Consider the following 15,222-nt stretch of genomic DNA (forward strand, 5'->3'; position numbering starts at 1 on the left):
GTTAGAGTAGTCAGCCATCAAGAGAACAACAATCCAGGCTGGGATCCCCTCATCTGAAAACTCAAAGCTTTCTGACTGCCGTCTCACAGCCGTGTGGACCCACTTTGCTACAGGGAACCAGAATCTCAAACCAGTTTGCACCTGCCACACAGTCGGTGGTCACCTCCCTAACAAAGGGTCAGGATGTTGTTCTGCTCCTTCTTTGTAATTTGGAGGACGCCTGAAAAGATATGTTAATTCGGCCTGCCTCCAGACAGAGCTGGCACACACAGCAGGAAGACAGGAAGCCGGGACAGAGACTGTATAGAAAGGTGTGGTCAAAGGTGTGGATGTGACCAGAGACATTCACCTGGTTACCTAGGAAACAGGATGCTAATGAATTACCCCCTCAGTTTATGTTTTTGTACATAAGGCTGTTTGGAGCATAAACGCGGAGGAACTCTCAGGATGCGAACTCATGATTTCATGAGAAATCTCCCGATCAAGCCATGTGAGTTGTGTCTTTAATCTCACGCCACCCCTCTGGTTGGGAGAAATAATTTAGGGGCTGGGCTGGCACAACCCCCCCCACACACACACACACAGCTGAACCCAGGAGATGGGTCAAAGTCATTCCACAGGGGAAGCCAGCTTGGGAGACCACACCTGTAACCCTAGGGAGGGAGAAGTTGAAGCAGAAGAGTTGGAAGCCAGCCTCCAACTGGGTTACACAGTAGGGGCTGTTCTTAAGAAAACAAAAACAAACCAAGCCCTCCAATACAAACAGGGCTACTGAGATAGCTCAGTGGGGTGAAGGAAGGAGTTAGTCACCAAGCCTGTTCACCTAAGTGTGTGAAGCCTGGAAGTCACATGGTGGGAGGAAGGAACACACACACACACACACACACACACACACACACACACACACACACACACAAAGCAAGCAGGGCAGTGATGGTGTGTGCCTTTAGTACCAGCACTCAGGAAATGATCCAGTGATACTCTGTGTAAAAATTCATTAATGATAAATGCTATTAAAATGTCTGTGGAACAGCATTTATCTGATCATTTTCCATAAAAATAAAGTGACAGCTACTTTCTTCACGTATTACTATAAAATCCAAGGCATATAAAAGCTTTGTACCAGGTGGTGGTAGCGGCGCACGCCTTTAATCACAGCATTTGGGAGACAGAAACAGGCAGATCTCTGTGAGTTCAAGGCCAGCCTGGCCCACAGAGCAAGTTCCAGGACAGGCACCAAAGTTACATAGAGAAACCCTGTGTCGAAAAACCAAAAAAAAAAAAAAAAAAAGAAGAAGAAGAAGAAGAAAAACAAACAAATTTTGTGATTTGAATCATTACTTTCTTATTAGTAGTTTTTTTTAACTACCACTTACTGAAAACCTTTCATGTATCATGTATATGTTGACTTTAATTTACAATAAAAATAAGAGATATTTGTTAATTTATGTTGCTGACTTTTACATGGGCTGGAGAGATGCCTCAACTGTTAAAGGCTAGGCTCACGTACAAACGTACAAAAATAATCATATAACACTCCTGTCCTCCCCCTTTGCCTCCTTGTTGGTTTACTATGCAGATTAAATAAAATGTAGCATTAATTTTATGTAATTGTTCTTAATAAACACTCTAAGTATAGCACAATTAATACAAACCCAGAGACAGAAACTGTCCAACCTGAAGGTCAGAAAAGCAAAAACAACCAGCCACTGGTTCTTACCTCTACCTCAGTCGGTAATAGCGACCCTGCCTCCAGGATTCTCAGAATGAGACTGTGTGAGAGAGCTGTGTCCTCCCATTTTATATTCCCCTCTGGTGCTGGGGATTAAAGGCGTGCCTCACTACCGCCCTGTTTCTATGGCAAACTAGTGTGGCTACTGGGATTAAAGGTGCCTGGTCTGTAAGGCTGATCAGTGCAGCTGTTTTACTCCCTGAACTTCAGGCAAGCTTTATTTATTAAAATACAAATGAAACACCACGGCATCTAACTGTTGTTGCCCTCCTGGTTTCTGTTCTATTCTGTTCTATTGCACCGCGACCAGCTGGGCAGCGTGGCCCACGCCTTCAATCCCAGCGCCTGGGAGGCAGAGGCAGGCAGATCTCTGAGTTTGAGGACAGCCTGGTCTACAGAATGAGTTCCAGGTCAGCCAGGGCTACAGAGACACCCTGCATCAAACAAAATAAAACAAAATAAAACAAAAAAAAAATTCAAACAAAATACAGGAAGCAGAATTCCAGTTACTTCCTAGTTACTGCTACTATTGCAGTGTAGTCAATAATAAACTATTCTTCAAAATAAATAAGTAAATCCCTCAGATTCACTCAAAATATCAAATTACCTTCAGGTCACAAAAAAGTTTTTTTTGTGGTTTGTTTGTTTGTTTGTTTTTTCCAGACAGGATTTCTCTGTAGCTTTGGTTCCTGTCCTGGAACTAGCTCTTGTAGACCAGGCTGGCCTCAAACTCACAGAGAGTGCTGGGATTAAAGGCGTGCGCCAACACAGCCCCACACAAAAGTTTAAGATGCAACAAATCACCAGAACAAATCATCTGCACCAGATGCCTCACTATGAAGGATGTTCCTGGTTGTCAGCTGGTTTTGCAGCACGCAGGGCTGCCGAGGTCATGGCCTGTGCTGGCACAGGTAGGTGCCCTTGGCTCTTGTCTGAACCAGATACACTGAGGCCTGCTGGGTAACTTACTGGGAAGCATTCTTTAAACAGCACATGTAATTCCTAAATCTGATTATCTTTAAGCTTTTTCTCAAACTTCTGAAGAATAGTCTCACCCGCCAACACTGGGTAGCCTGTATATCAATGGAAGCAGGGGCGAGAATGGAAGCCAGTCTCACTGTGGAGTGCTTAGAAAGGCAGGGATACCTTCCACAGCTCTTGGCCACACACTGGGGGAGACCACACCACCCCATCAGCTCCTGAAGAAGGGGATCATGTCTGAGTCATGGGCCACATGTTGTCACCCCCTCAGAAGCAGCACACAAATCCAGCCAAGGTCTTACACGCAGCAAAGGAAGGCACTGACAGTCTTCCCAGAGACCCCTGCCAACTGGCAGATACAATGCGGAGCGGAATCTCCAAGCTCTGAGGGGTCCCATACAGAGTTAGGGTTGGGTAATTCTCAAGGATGTTTTGGGATGCTTCCGATCTTCCTGTGTCCTAAAGAACCTGCTTAATGGCCCAGAGCTAAACCCCAGGGTAGCCTCCAGTGGCTTGGGGCCCACAGGCTTATCCTCCACACAGTTGGTCACCTGAGAAGAGGGAGACACCTGGAAGCCTGCTGTGTCCCAGGAGAGAAGCCAAGGCTGTCACTTCATGCAAGCCCTCCCCACTGACATCAACGTCAGACCAGCAGGGCTGTTACTGGTCCAGACACCAGCTTGGTGTGCAAGGGGGCAACAGCATTGGTGCAGGCAAGGTCAAGGGTGCCTAGAACTGTGCCGCCATCCTTCCCTGCGGTACCCCAAGGAGATCTCATCCCTTCAACCTCCCTACGGCTGCACTGTCTGTCCCTGTGCCAGCCATGTCACCCCAGGACTTCACTGTGACCCACGCGCTTCAGTTTCCAGGCCACTTCATGTGACACAGACTCACCGCTAAACTGGGTTACAATAATTAACACAACGCCTGCCTCTCCTATCCCAAAGCTTATGTAAGCCTCGGCCCCATTTCCCTCCTTCGGCCCCCTCTGCTTGCTCTTCCAAACATCTCTAGCTGGACTGCTGCTCACACATCCTCGGCAAAGCTTTGAGATGCAGTGGACACTGTGCTGAGGCCCATCCTGCTGGCCAGTACTGCAAGAGCCACCAAGCACAAAGGCTTTCTGTCCTGGACCAAAACTTCATCTCCCCACTCCCCAAAACCTCCAACAGGGCCTTATTCACAACCAGGGCATTGACTGGTCTCAACCAGAGTTAGAGGGAAGAGGCTGCTGGGACACGGAGGCAGCAGCCAGAATGATGCGGACAAGGTCATATGTGTCTACGACTGTAGAGCCAGGGGAAGGTGAGAGGGGCCTGGATGTCTGCTAATGTTTTCAAGATTCATTTCAGGAAAGGGCAGGAGAGATTGCTTAGTAGCTAAAAGCACTTGCTGCTCTTCCAGAGGACCCAGGTTCCATTCCCAGAACCCACACGGCAGCTCACAACTATCTGTAATTCCTATTTTCAAGAGATCCAACACCCTCCTGGCCTTCATAGATACCAGGTGCACAGACATACATTCACGCAAAACACCCATATGCAAATATTTAATTTAAAAAAAAATTTAGCTGGTGGAAATGCAAGCTGGTACAACCCCTTTGGATGTCAGTGTGGCGATTTCTCAGAAAATTAGGAAACAACCTTCCTCAAGACCCAGTAATACCACTTTTGGTGCTCAATCGTGCCACAAGTACATGTGCTCAACTATGTTCATAGCAACTTTATTTGTCATTGCCAGAACCTGGAAACAACCTAAATGCCCCTCGATCCAAGAATCAATAAAAAAAAGTATGGTACATTTACACAATGGAATACTACACAGCAGAAAAAAATAACGACAGCTTGAATTCTGCCAGCAAATGGATGGAACTAGAAAACATTATTTTGAGTGAGGTAACCCAGACACAGAAAGACAATTATCACATGTACTCACTCATAGGTGGTTTTTAAACATAAAGCAAAGAAAGCCAACCTACAAACCACAATCCCAGAGAACTTAGACAACAATGAGGACACTAAGAGAGACTTACATAGATCTAATCTACACAGGAAGTAGAAAGTATAAAAAGACAAGATCTCCTGAGTAAATTGGGAGCATGGGGACTTTAGGGGAGGGTTGAAGGGGAGAGGGGAGAGGCAGGGAGGGGAGCAGAGAAAAATGTAGAGCTCAATAAATATCAATAAAAAATGTTAAAGATTATGTTTTATGTGTATGAGTGTTTTGCTTGACTTATGTATAGGCATGTGAACCACCTGGGACTGGAGATACTGGGTTGGAGCCACCACGTAGGTGCTGGGAACCAAACCCAAGTCCTCTTCAAGAGCAGAGGTTAAGTGCTCTTAACTGCTGAGCCATCTCCCTGGTTTTATTTACACTTATCTGCTTTTAGTGCCTTTTAGGTCAGCCTAAGGCTATCATCCTTTAAAACAATGCCCCACCACCACCACCACACACAGACAGTCTAGAGGGCCTTCCTACAGCAGCCATCAGAAGCAGAGGGGTAGGGAGCAGCAGGAAAGAAGTAGCTGGCTGTGTGATTAGGAAGACAGCTCTTTGGAACACCCTAGGATAAGACACAAGGTGGCCTCCCTAGAGCTGACCATGGATCAACCCTGGCCAGTGACCCTGATGACTAAAATGGGGTGCTGTATAAATGGGGTGCTGTATGCTATCCAGAGCTCATGATCAGCTTCCCTCGTTTCATGCACAGAGAAATTGAGGCCCTAGATCTGGACCCAAATGCAGTGGTGGGCAGGGCCCACACCTCAGGAGGATTCTGGGTATGAAAACCTAGCACTGTGGGCAAAAGCCACAAGGAATAAGCATCAATATGATCCTTGAGAATGTCCCATATCTCTTTACCAGATGCCAGATTCTGCACCACCCCAAATCACCCTTGCAGCTCCCACCCCATGTGCACGCTCTCAACCCCTGCCCTGGAAAAGCTAAGGGCCCTCCCAGGAAGGTTCCTACTTTCCAGACCTTGGTTATGTGTCAGATTTGGGGTACAGGAAGGAGATTTGGTGACACCCAGTGGGCTTCAGTTTCACCGCACTAGAGAGGGGCATCTTTGGTGGACCAACTACTGGGCTTTCACTGGTACCAAGTAGACACTGTTTCTAGGAACCTCCCCCCAACAGGCCTATCCACTGTTTAGAGTCAGTCCTTGCTCTAAAGGACTCTGTTACAGTGAACAGTGTAGCCAGACCGCACCACATCCATCAGGATGAACTTGGAGCGTACACAGGGGAGAACACTTCCTCCTTGTAAGGCTGTAGCTGCCACCAGACCCCCAAGACCAGCAGAACAATTGTCCCCCTACACACACCATGGCTGAGCTGCAGAAGCTGAGTGCCCATATCAAGGCCCAGCCACAGTCACATCACAGCACTGTCACCCCAGAGAGAGGCAATGCTACACCACAGCAAGCCTGCCTATCACTGTAGCAAAGGGGAGCAAAGGATGTGGGTGGGGCTCCACAGACCCAAGGTGCTGGGCTGCTGCTAAACCTGAGAACCAGGATGGCCTGGGTACCCAGGGTGAGGGGAAAGGAAGGAAAAGCCTCAGGCCCAAGGACAAGGGCCGGGAAGCCAGACTGGCCCCCGCCTGCAAGGATTCCCCAGCCGCAGGCAATTTGCATAATATTCTTTGCAAGTTAATATCAGACTGATAATGATCTCCCTCACAGCAGAGCGGCTGAGGCGCTGTTACAACACTAAGTAATCATATTTTAAATTATGTTTCCCTTTATAGAAAGGTGTTGCAGAAACACAGCCATGAAATCTGTCTGTTGCAGCCCACTGCCAACCACCTGACCAGCTCCAGCACTGCCAGGTGCCCACAGAGCTATCCCGGGGAGCCGGTCCAAGGGACGGTGAGGGGCTGCTGGCGATGGGTCACATGAGCACACGAGCTCATTTATATGTAAACATGGATGTGTGCACCTGTGCACACACATCTGACCTGCTTGCACAGAAGCTACACTGCTGCCCTAAACTCTCAGCTGCCCTGAGAAGACCTGGGGATTCCCTGCTTCCCATAGCCCAAAACCCTAGCCAGAAACATCGGTGTCCCCTTAAACAGTCACAGGCCAAGGAGAGTGATGGGATAGAGAGAGGAGAGACTCTTATTACCCACCCCCAGCACCTTGGCTCTTCCCAGGGAGATACCCCCAGCCCCGACCTGGCTCTCAGGTCACACCCTCATTCCTCTGGGGTCTCCCATTACAAAGCCACACCCCAAATGCACATCTTATAGCCAAGCAGGGATGGATGGGCCCTGCGCCTGCCCCCAGTGAGGGAGCCAAGCTTTCCCATTTTCTACTCTCTTCATTTCGGAACCAGAACTGGCCACTCAACCTCTATTTTCTTAAAAGCTTTTCCCCCCCTTTTTTTTAATTTAAAAAAAATCCAATTATAGCACAAATCTCTCAGCAGGGGTCAGTGTGGAATAAGAATAGCCAAAGTTAATGGACATGACACAGGCAAGATAAATGCCTGAAGGGTTTCAAAAGTTGTATGATGCGGATTTCATTAACATTTTAATTGTAATGTATCTTTTTAATCTTCTCTCACCCTAATGGCTTTATATCCAAAAAAGAAAAAAGAAAAAACTGCTGACAACAACGAAAAGTATCAATATACAAAATTTAACAAAGGCGCTTAGTAGCACAATAGTAACTAGATTAAATGAGCAAAAACTGTGTTAACATTGTGATTTTTTTTAAGAGCAGAGTCAAGAGTGGAGAGGGCAGAGGAGGAGAGGAGGGAGGCCAAGGACGAAGCCCCAGGGCTCAGGAGGGAAGGGGATGGCCCAGTACTGGGGTGCCACAGAAGTCAGCAACAGGACAGGACAGCAGGTCACCTCCCCTGCACCCCAGCAACACAGGAGATGAAGGGGAGAGATTCAGAAATGGAGGATGTGAACAGAAGCCTCCCCTTTATGTCCCTCTCCCCAACAGGGCTGGGGACGAGAAGGGCCACTCAGCTGCTCCCATCAAGAGGTCACCAGCATTTCATACTGGAAAGGCTGCCCCACCAGCAGGCATCAGAGCCCACTATGCAGTCAAGGGCCTCAGCCCACTCCTGACTATGGACACACTATTTCCTCTGACTTTTAAAAACGGTGATTTTCAAAGTATTCTTGGCTCTGACTACAGAAGAATGGGGGCATTTTTATTTTCAATCATCAACAGGCATTCTGTGGGGGCTGGCTTTGCTGGACCCAAAGTACTGGACCCCAGATCCTCCTGCCGTTCAGACTGCCATCTCTCTCCACTGGAATGCCAGGGGGCACTGGCAACCCCAGGGCCAGACGACTCGAAGGCTAGACTCCCTGCTCACCCCCAGTGACTATATAAGGGCACTTTCAGGCCCCGTTGATCCCGCCTCATGCCCCGCCCCACCCACCCCTGCCTGCTTCCCAGACACCAGTGAGGGGCGGGCCTAGAGCTGGAGGCCCTTCTGTGGCCGGATGCCCTCCTGGATGCCAGGCTTGATGCAAGGAGGAGGGGCAAGATTCCTAAGAGCCCCAGCCAGCTCTTCCCCGGGGACCTGGAAACAACTCCAGAGAAAAAGCCTCCTTCTCCCTGGGACTGCACCAGCCTCCCCTTAAAGGGCCAGCAATATTCCCACCAAGGGCCTCACCATCCCAATAGCACAGGCCAGGCAGAGCCAGCCAGCTGGGAGACCTGGAGTGGGACCCAAACAGGGAGGGCCGCACAGCCTGGGGAGGGGACAAAATCTCCAGTAATCTGATCTTAGGTTCCCAATCAAGCAGCTTCCCAGAACCCAGGCCCGGCACTGCAGACACCAGGGCAGGCAGGGCCCTGGGTTGGAGTCCGTTCTCCACTCTGCTCAGAGGACTCCAAACAGAGGACTCAGAGACACCACTATGTTCATGGGCCTGGAGTATGGAGACCCAGTCACAAGGGTCTCTGCTTCTAAAACCCAAACTTGCAAACTCAAAGCCAAGCCTGGCTCTAAGAAAGTGAGGACCGCAGGAGATGCCAACAGAGGCAGGCCTAGGGAAGAGTGAGAATTTGCTAAACCAGCAAAAGAGGTCGCCAGGATCCTTGCATTGAAGAGCAGGCCAGAGTAGTCACCTCAGGCCAGATCACAGGCTGCTTCTCCAGTGGTGGGGGCCCAGCCAGGGGTGGCAGAAGGCTGAAAGGAAAAGAAACCCAGGAGGCAGTAGCAGGGGAGGCTGTGGGCAGGGCTACCCACATCTGAGAAACCAGGTAGAGACTACCCTAGCTAAACTTCCCCCACCACTTTGTGATAACGTGGGACCAGACTCCTCACACTGCCTCAGAGAAGTATAAGGTAGAGGTAGTCTGGGAATAGTCCAGAAACTCCAGTTTTAGGGTGAGGGGAGCAGCAAGCCAGCTCTAAGCAGGTTCCTGTACCCCTCCATCACCTGACCATACCCAGGCAGGGCAGACTCCATGTGCACCCTCATGGGGCCAGATGCAGGCAGCCTATACCTGCCAGGAGCAGCGAAAACCAGTATCCCAGGGGCTGGTGGTACCTGTCTCCAGCATCATTACAGGGCTCTGCTCCCTTCTCCAAGGCCTGGAGCAGGGTGTAAGAACACACACCTGTGATATCAGGTTTTAGGAGGCTGGAGGAACAGGGCTTCAAGGTCATCCTCAGCTACAAATTGAGTTCAAGGCCAGCCTGAACTACACACACTCAGTTTAAGACTCAGTCAAAAAAAAAAAAAAAGCGCAAAGCAAAAACAGGTCTCAAAGTCCACACAGTTTCTTCAGCCCAGGGTGACCCCCTAGAGACACAGCCATGGGTACCAGCATCCACCCCCATTCCAACCAGCCAAAACTCCTCAGAGTTGGAAGGCAGCCTCTCATCCTGCGAAGCCAGGCCCAGTTTGAGGCCAGCATGAGCCAGACACAGCACAGAAGCAGCTATCAAGGCAAGGGTGGGTACCAACAGTGAAAGCAGCATGCCCGGGGTGTGGGGTGTGGGGGGCGCACATCAAAGTCACTTTCTCAAATATGCTCCTTACGCTGGGGTTGTATGGCTTTGTGGCAGATGAGAGCAGGGACTGAGGCCTGACATTGGTTCATGGTCACTGGACCCAGAAACAGAACCCCCTCAGCAGCCCACCCCTACACCCAAGATGACTTCAACCCCCTCTCCCCGCACCCCTGTAAGCTCTCCAGAGAACTCCCTGGAAACCACCAGGCTAGAGAAGCAGAGCCCACAAGCCAGGGGGATAGGGTGATTTCATGGGCTAGAGCGTGCAGAAAACAGGTCTAGAGAAGGGAGTGGAGGAAACACAGACAGCCAGAGCTGGCAGCCACCAGGTGCCATGTACACTCTAGGATCAAGGATGTCAGAGGCCGGGACTCAATTCTTGTTGAGGCAACCACAGCTCTCAGTTTCCGTCCCATTAGTGCTGGATCCCTATGCCGAGATCAGACAAGACCCTAGCGATCACATCGACACCCCCCCCATGCAAATCAGGCAGGAAGGACCTCTGTAGCAAACAGGGCCTCTGCGCACCAGCCAGCTCACCACTTGAAACCTGAGAGGACAAATGTAGGCTCAAGAACTAGTCTGAAAAGGGGGCTTGGTGAGACCGTCAAAGTCCTGTACGAGCCTCTCTCCCAGGAAGAGGCATTCTGGATGCCCCAAGCATAATGCCAGCAGTCCGTAATTCAGACTGATGGTGGATGCACAGCCCAGGAACAGCCTGGCGCTCAGCTCTTGCAGCACAAGCGTTTCTCTCTGATAGTGTTTCCCAGCACTCTAAATGGCTGCGAGCTCCGGGAATCAGCGGGGTTCAGATGCCAGGGTGCACACCCTTCACCCAGCACCATCCTGCCATGGGCATGACCACCAAGAAAAGATCTCTGGTCACTGAGAACTGACAAGTGACACTTCCTTCTACTTGTGCTAATTCCAACCAGCTGGCCCAAAGAACAAGGGACAGCTGCACCTGGATCTCACCTCTTTCCTTCATCTGGGCTCCAGCGGAGGTGCCACCCAATAAGGAAGTGCCATGGAGCATCCTTGAAGGAATGAGGAGTGAAGGACACTGGCGGATGGAGTGGGTGGCTCCACGTGCCTGGATAAAATTGTTGGAGGTTTGGGACTAGACAGAATGCCGGCTGTCCATCCCCTAGCTGAGCAAGCCTTGTCTCCTCAACTGTGAAATGAAAAGTCACAGCCAACTCTCCCAGGACATCATGAGGATTAAAGACCACACCGACTGCAGAGCCCCACGGGACATCCTACCCTCATCTTTGGTCAAAATGGAATAAAGGGAATAGCAGTCAAGAACTTGTAGGAGGAAGAGGACAGAAAAGGGAACCAGAGATAGGAGAGGAGGGTCAGGGAGCTGCACCTGGGAAGACCGGGACATGAACCTGCACATCAATTGCTCAGAAGGCTTTACTGGATCAAGAGCCCAGCCAGGCCACCAAGGATCATGACCCATCCCTCTCCACCCCTTTATTGGCTCGGCCGCAACACTTCGCAGAGCTACACCTGGCTAGTCTAGAGAGTCCCCCCCCCAAAAAAAAATCTCCATCGGGAAGCTCCAGTAAGAGGGAGCAGGGGACAGTGGAAGTTGCCGGTGAAGTAAGCTCCAGGGAGCAGAATAGGGGAGCCCACATACCCTAGGGTTCCAAAAGCACCAGGAGGAAGATATCAGCAGTTAGCAGCGCTGAACAGATCTGCCCGGGGAAACGAACCCGGAGAAGGGCTAAAGCGACCCCGCTGACTCCCGCAAAATACGCACAGGAGGAGCAGGTACCGAGTCCCAGCCTAGGGTAAGAAGCCACTGAGACGCCCAATCTCACCTCCCCCAGCCCCAAACACCCGTAAGTTTTCTTGGGGAAGAGTCCGGAGACCTTAACAACTTTGCAGAGACGCAGAAACAGGGACAAGCCAAAAGCCCCCTCCCACCGCAGCGACCCCCAGTGTCTTCCGAGGTTGGAGTTATCACCAGAGAGAAAGGGAGGCAATGACGACCCCTGCCCACCAACTGGCCCACCTAGCTAGAGAGGGCGGGCACGGGCCGAGTCTGATGCGCAGACGCGCTGCCTCTGACCTGGCCGGCCAGGAGGGGTGTGTCCCCTGTGCCCTGGCTAGGGGCCAGTGTCATCAGGGCTTTCCCTCCCGTCCAGGGCAGACCCGGGGTCTCCCGTGGCCAAAGGACCCCGGCGGGAAAGGAAGACGCTAGCGCTCCGGGAGCCCTAGCTCTGGAGGGGCCGGGGCTGGGCTCTGGGCCGGGACAGCTCGGCGAGCCGGCCCTCTCCGCCCCGCGGCCCGCGCGCAGCTCCAGCGCGGCCCGCACCCCACTCGGCCGCGCCCCGGGCGCGCGGCGGGCACTGCGGCAGGCAGCGGGAGCGCAAGTTGGGCGGCCGCGCCGCGGAGTTTGCGGGAAGTGCGGGCGGGACGACTGGCCCGCGGCGGAAACGGCGCGACACGCGCCAAGTTGGCCGTACCTGCGGGCACCCGGCCCGGTCCGGCCTGGGCAGCTGCGGCGCCGCCCGCGGCAGGAAGTGCTCCGGCGTCCCCGAGCTCCGGCGCCCGCGGACTTTCTCCGACCTCGCCCAGCACCGGCGGCCGCACCGCGGCGGGGGCGGGGCGCGGGGGAGGCGCCCGCGGGCTGTTTAAAGGGACAGAGCGCCGACCGCGCGCGCGTACTCGTCGCCAGGTGGGCGCGGGAGAGGGAAGCCCAAGGGGGTCTGGTGGGAGATCACGACACCGAGAGTTGCTGCGCCAGCCTTCCCGAGCGCTTAGCGTCCGAGACTGCGCGAGGCACCAGAGGGGCTGGGATCAGCGGCCGGACAGGAGAACGACCTGGGGCGTCCGGTCCCAACCTCTTAATTCCCCGCGGCCGCGCTTACAAACCCACCAGTCTTAGGAAATCGCGTGACCGAGCAACCTCGGAGCAAGTACCTCCGGGCGCGAGTACCTCCTGCCCACCGACTTACAGCAGTCTGGCGGAGACTAGAGTATTCCAGCCGGATTGGGATCCAAGAGTGTAACAGCCCCTAGTCACCAGCAGCCGGGCTATGTTCGCCCAAGGCCATACTCTAGTAACAGATCTGGTTTTAAGTCATATGTCTAGAAATTAAGCCGGCCACACTCCTGAAAGTACCCAGGAGTCCCGTTTACTCCTCCCAACCTGAGTCCCTTTGTGCTCAGGCACCAGTGCCCTTTGAGGGTCACAGCCAGCCTTGACCCCGTACCCACGCGGGTGGCTCCAGGAAAGAGGTCATGAGCAAGGTCACTGGGAGGAAGAGCATTAAGTGAACAAAGTTGATCCATCCCTTCCCAAGACCTTGGCTGCTGGCTAAGGTCATTGACAGGCATAAGCTTGCGGGGCATCCTGGACCCTGGCCTCAAGCTTAATCCTTTCCTTGGTCAGAACTGACCCTTGACCTGGACTTGGCTTCAGTTCTGCTTCTAGAAAACACCTCCATCCCCAACCCCCACCCTGACAACCCACTAGCTCATTCCCCTGTCTGCCCACCCAGAAGATGGCTATGGAACCTCAATCCTGGGCTTTCCCCAGAACCCCACTTCCATCTATCTAAATTTGGCCCCCGGTCCAAAGCCCAGCCCCACACTGCCAGCCTCTTTAGGGCCCTCTGATGTATTCAAGGAAGCTGGAGAGAGGGGCAAGAGTCTGCAGGCTGGAGACCTCTGAACCACACACGTGTCGGAGGTAACGTGGGCATGTGAACCTGGCCGTGAATGAGCATCACTGCCACCTGCTCCGCACAGGAGTGGGTAGAAGGGCTGGGTTCCCCTGAGGGGGGGGAGCACGCCTGAGGCCCAAGCAGAAAATAAATATCCTCTCCAGTGCCTTTAATTTCAGCACTTAAGAAGCAGAGGCAGGAGGATCTCTGTGAGTTCGAGGCTAGCCTGGTCTACATAGAGAGACTGTCTCAAAGAATAAAAAAACCTCAGCTCCAGTACACCAGAAGCAATTCACTAGGCACCGAAGTCCTCCTGTCACCAGGGCTGGGTCACTGTGTACAGAAAGGACCCCCTAGGTGGAGATGGTGCCAGGCACCCCTCACACTCTCCTAGTGTAAAGGAAAGCCATTCAGCTAGCACCTCGCAGTGTGCATGTTTGCTTTATTCTTTTAATTTGTAAATATTATTATTAACATTAGTATTTGGCAAAGCTAGAAATGAAATCTAAAACCCAGGGCTTCCTTGTGTTCTGGAGCACTGCTCCCAGCCCCAAAACATTTTCCTTATTTTTTTTTATGCGCATTGATGTTTTGTCTTCACGTACGCCTATGTTAAGGATGTCGGATCCTGGAACTGGAGTTACCAACAGCTATGAGCTGCCACGTGGCTGCTGGGAATTGAACCCAGGACCTTTGGAAGAGCAGCCGGTGCCATCTCTCCAGCCCCCAAAGCCTTTTCTTTAATGATATATTAGGAGACCACCAGGAGATGGCTTAGTCAATAAAGCCCGTGCTATGCACACATGAGGAGCTTGGTTAAAGGTACCCTAGACTCACAATAGAGGCCAATCAGGCATAGCTGCTGAAAAACGCCACCTCGGTAAATAAAGTGGAGAGCAACCCAGATACCTAACGTCATCCTCCATATGTATGTGCACACATGTGCAGATGCCACCTGCACACACATGCAAGCACACAGACACGTGAAAAAGACGACAGGTAGCAGTCATTCCCCATGCGTACACGAGCCTTCGCTTGCCTCCGTGCACATTTTTAACGCAAGCATGAAGTATTTACAGATCCTAGCCTGGCCTGGCCTGTGCCAGTGCGCAGAACATGAGCACATTGCCTAATTCAATGTTGACAACAAACCTATGAGGTCAGCTCTCTTAATTCCTGTTTTATACATGAGGAGAATTCGGTTTAGGAGGAAGATGCAGGCCAGCTCAGGGCTCACTTAGTTCAAGTTCTGCAGTAGAGACTCTGCAGAACGAGGACTTAAGAGTATGGCTTCTGCAGTGCTTCTCCTGAACTTGAGCAGGTAGAGTAAGACCCCCAGCAGGAGGCATGGGGGGGGGGGGTTACAGCTTGCACGCAGCTTGCCAGTCCAGCAGGAGGCTTTTACAGCCTGTCTGCCACTCAAACAACAACCTTTAGGAAGTGCAGGGTCACCTTCAGCTGAGCCCTCAGGGTCTTCCTCCTTTTATTTGAAAAACAACAGCCTGGAATAAATTCTAAAGAGCCTAGTGGGGTGTGGTGGTTCACGCCTTAATCCCAGCACTCCGGAAGCAGAGGCAGGTGGTTCTCTAAATTCAAAGGCGGCAACCTGGTCTACAAAGTGAGATCCAGTACAGCCAGGACTGCTATCCAGAGAAACCCTGTCTCAAAATACGACAAATGCCAACAACAAAAATCTCCAAACAAACCCTGCAGCCACAGAGATGGGGCCCTAAGAAGCCACACACCGAAACCATATCACAGGAAACTTTGTTTCCCTGGGAATCCTGATAGCTTAGGAGCTCCTACCCACAGGACCTTAGTCCCCAGAGGC

The 15,222-nt window shown here is 51.9% G+C and overlaps 1 protein-coding gene across 1 annotated transcript in view; it reads right to left on the bottom strand.

The window, feature by feature from the left end:
• Nacc2 (NACC family member 2) overlaps positions 1–12,312 on the bottom strand; it is a 68,392-nt gene extending 56,080 nt beyond the window's left edge. Inside the window, exon 1 of the mRNA XM_075985454.1 lies at positions 12,189–12,312. The gene's annotated coding sequence lies outside the window, so the exon portion shown is untranslated. The remainder of the gene's footprint in view (positions 1–12,188) is intronic.
• Positions 12,313–15,222: the final 2,910 nt, after the last annotated feature.

This window comes from Microtus pennsylvanicus, chromosome 9 (assembly GCF_037038515.1).
Source record: "Microtus pennsylvanicus isolate mMicPen1 chromosome 9, mMicPen1.hap1, whole genome shotgun sequence".
NCBI lineage: Eukaryota > Metazoa > Chordata > Mammalia > Rodentia > Cricetidae > Microtus > Microtus pennsylvanicus.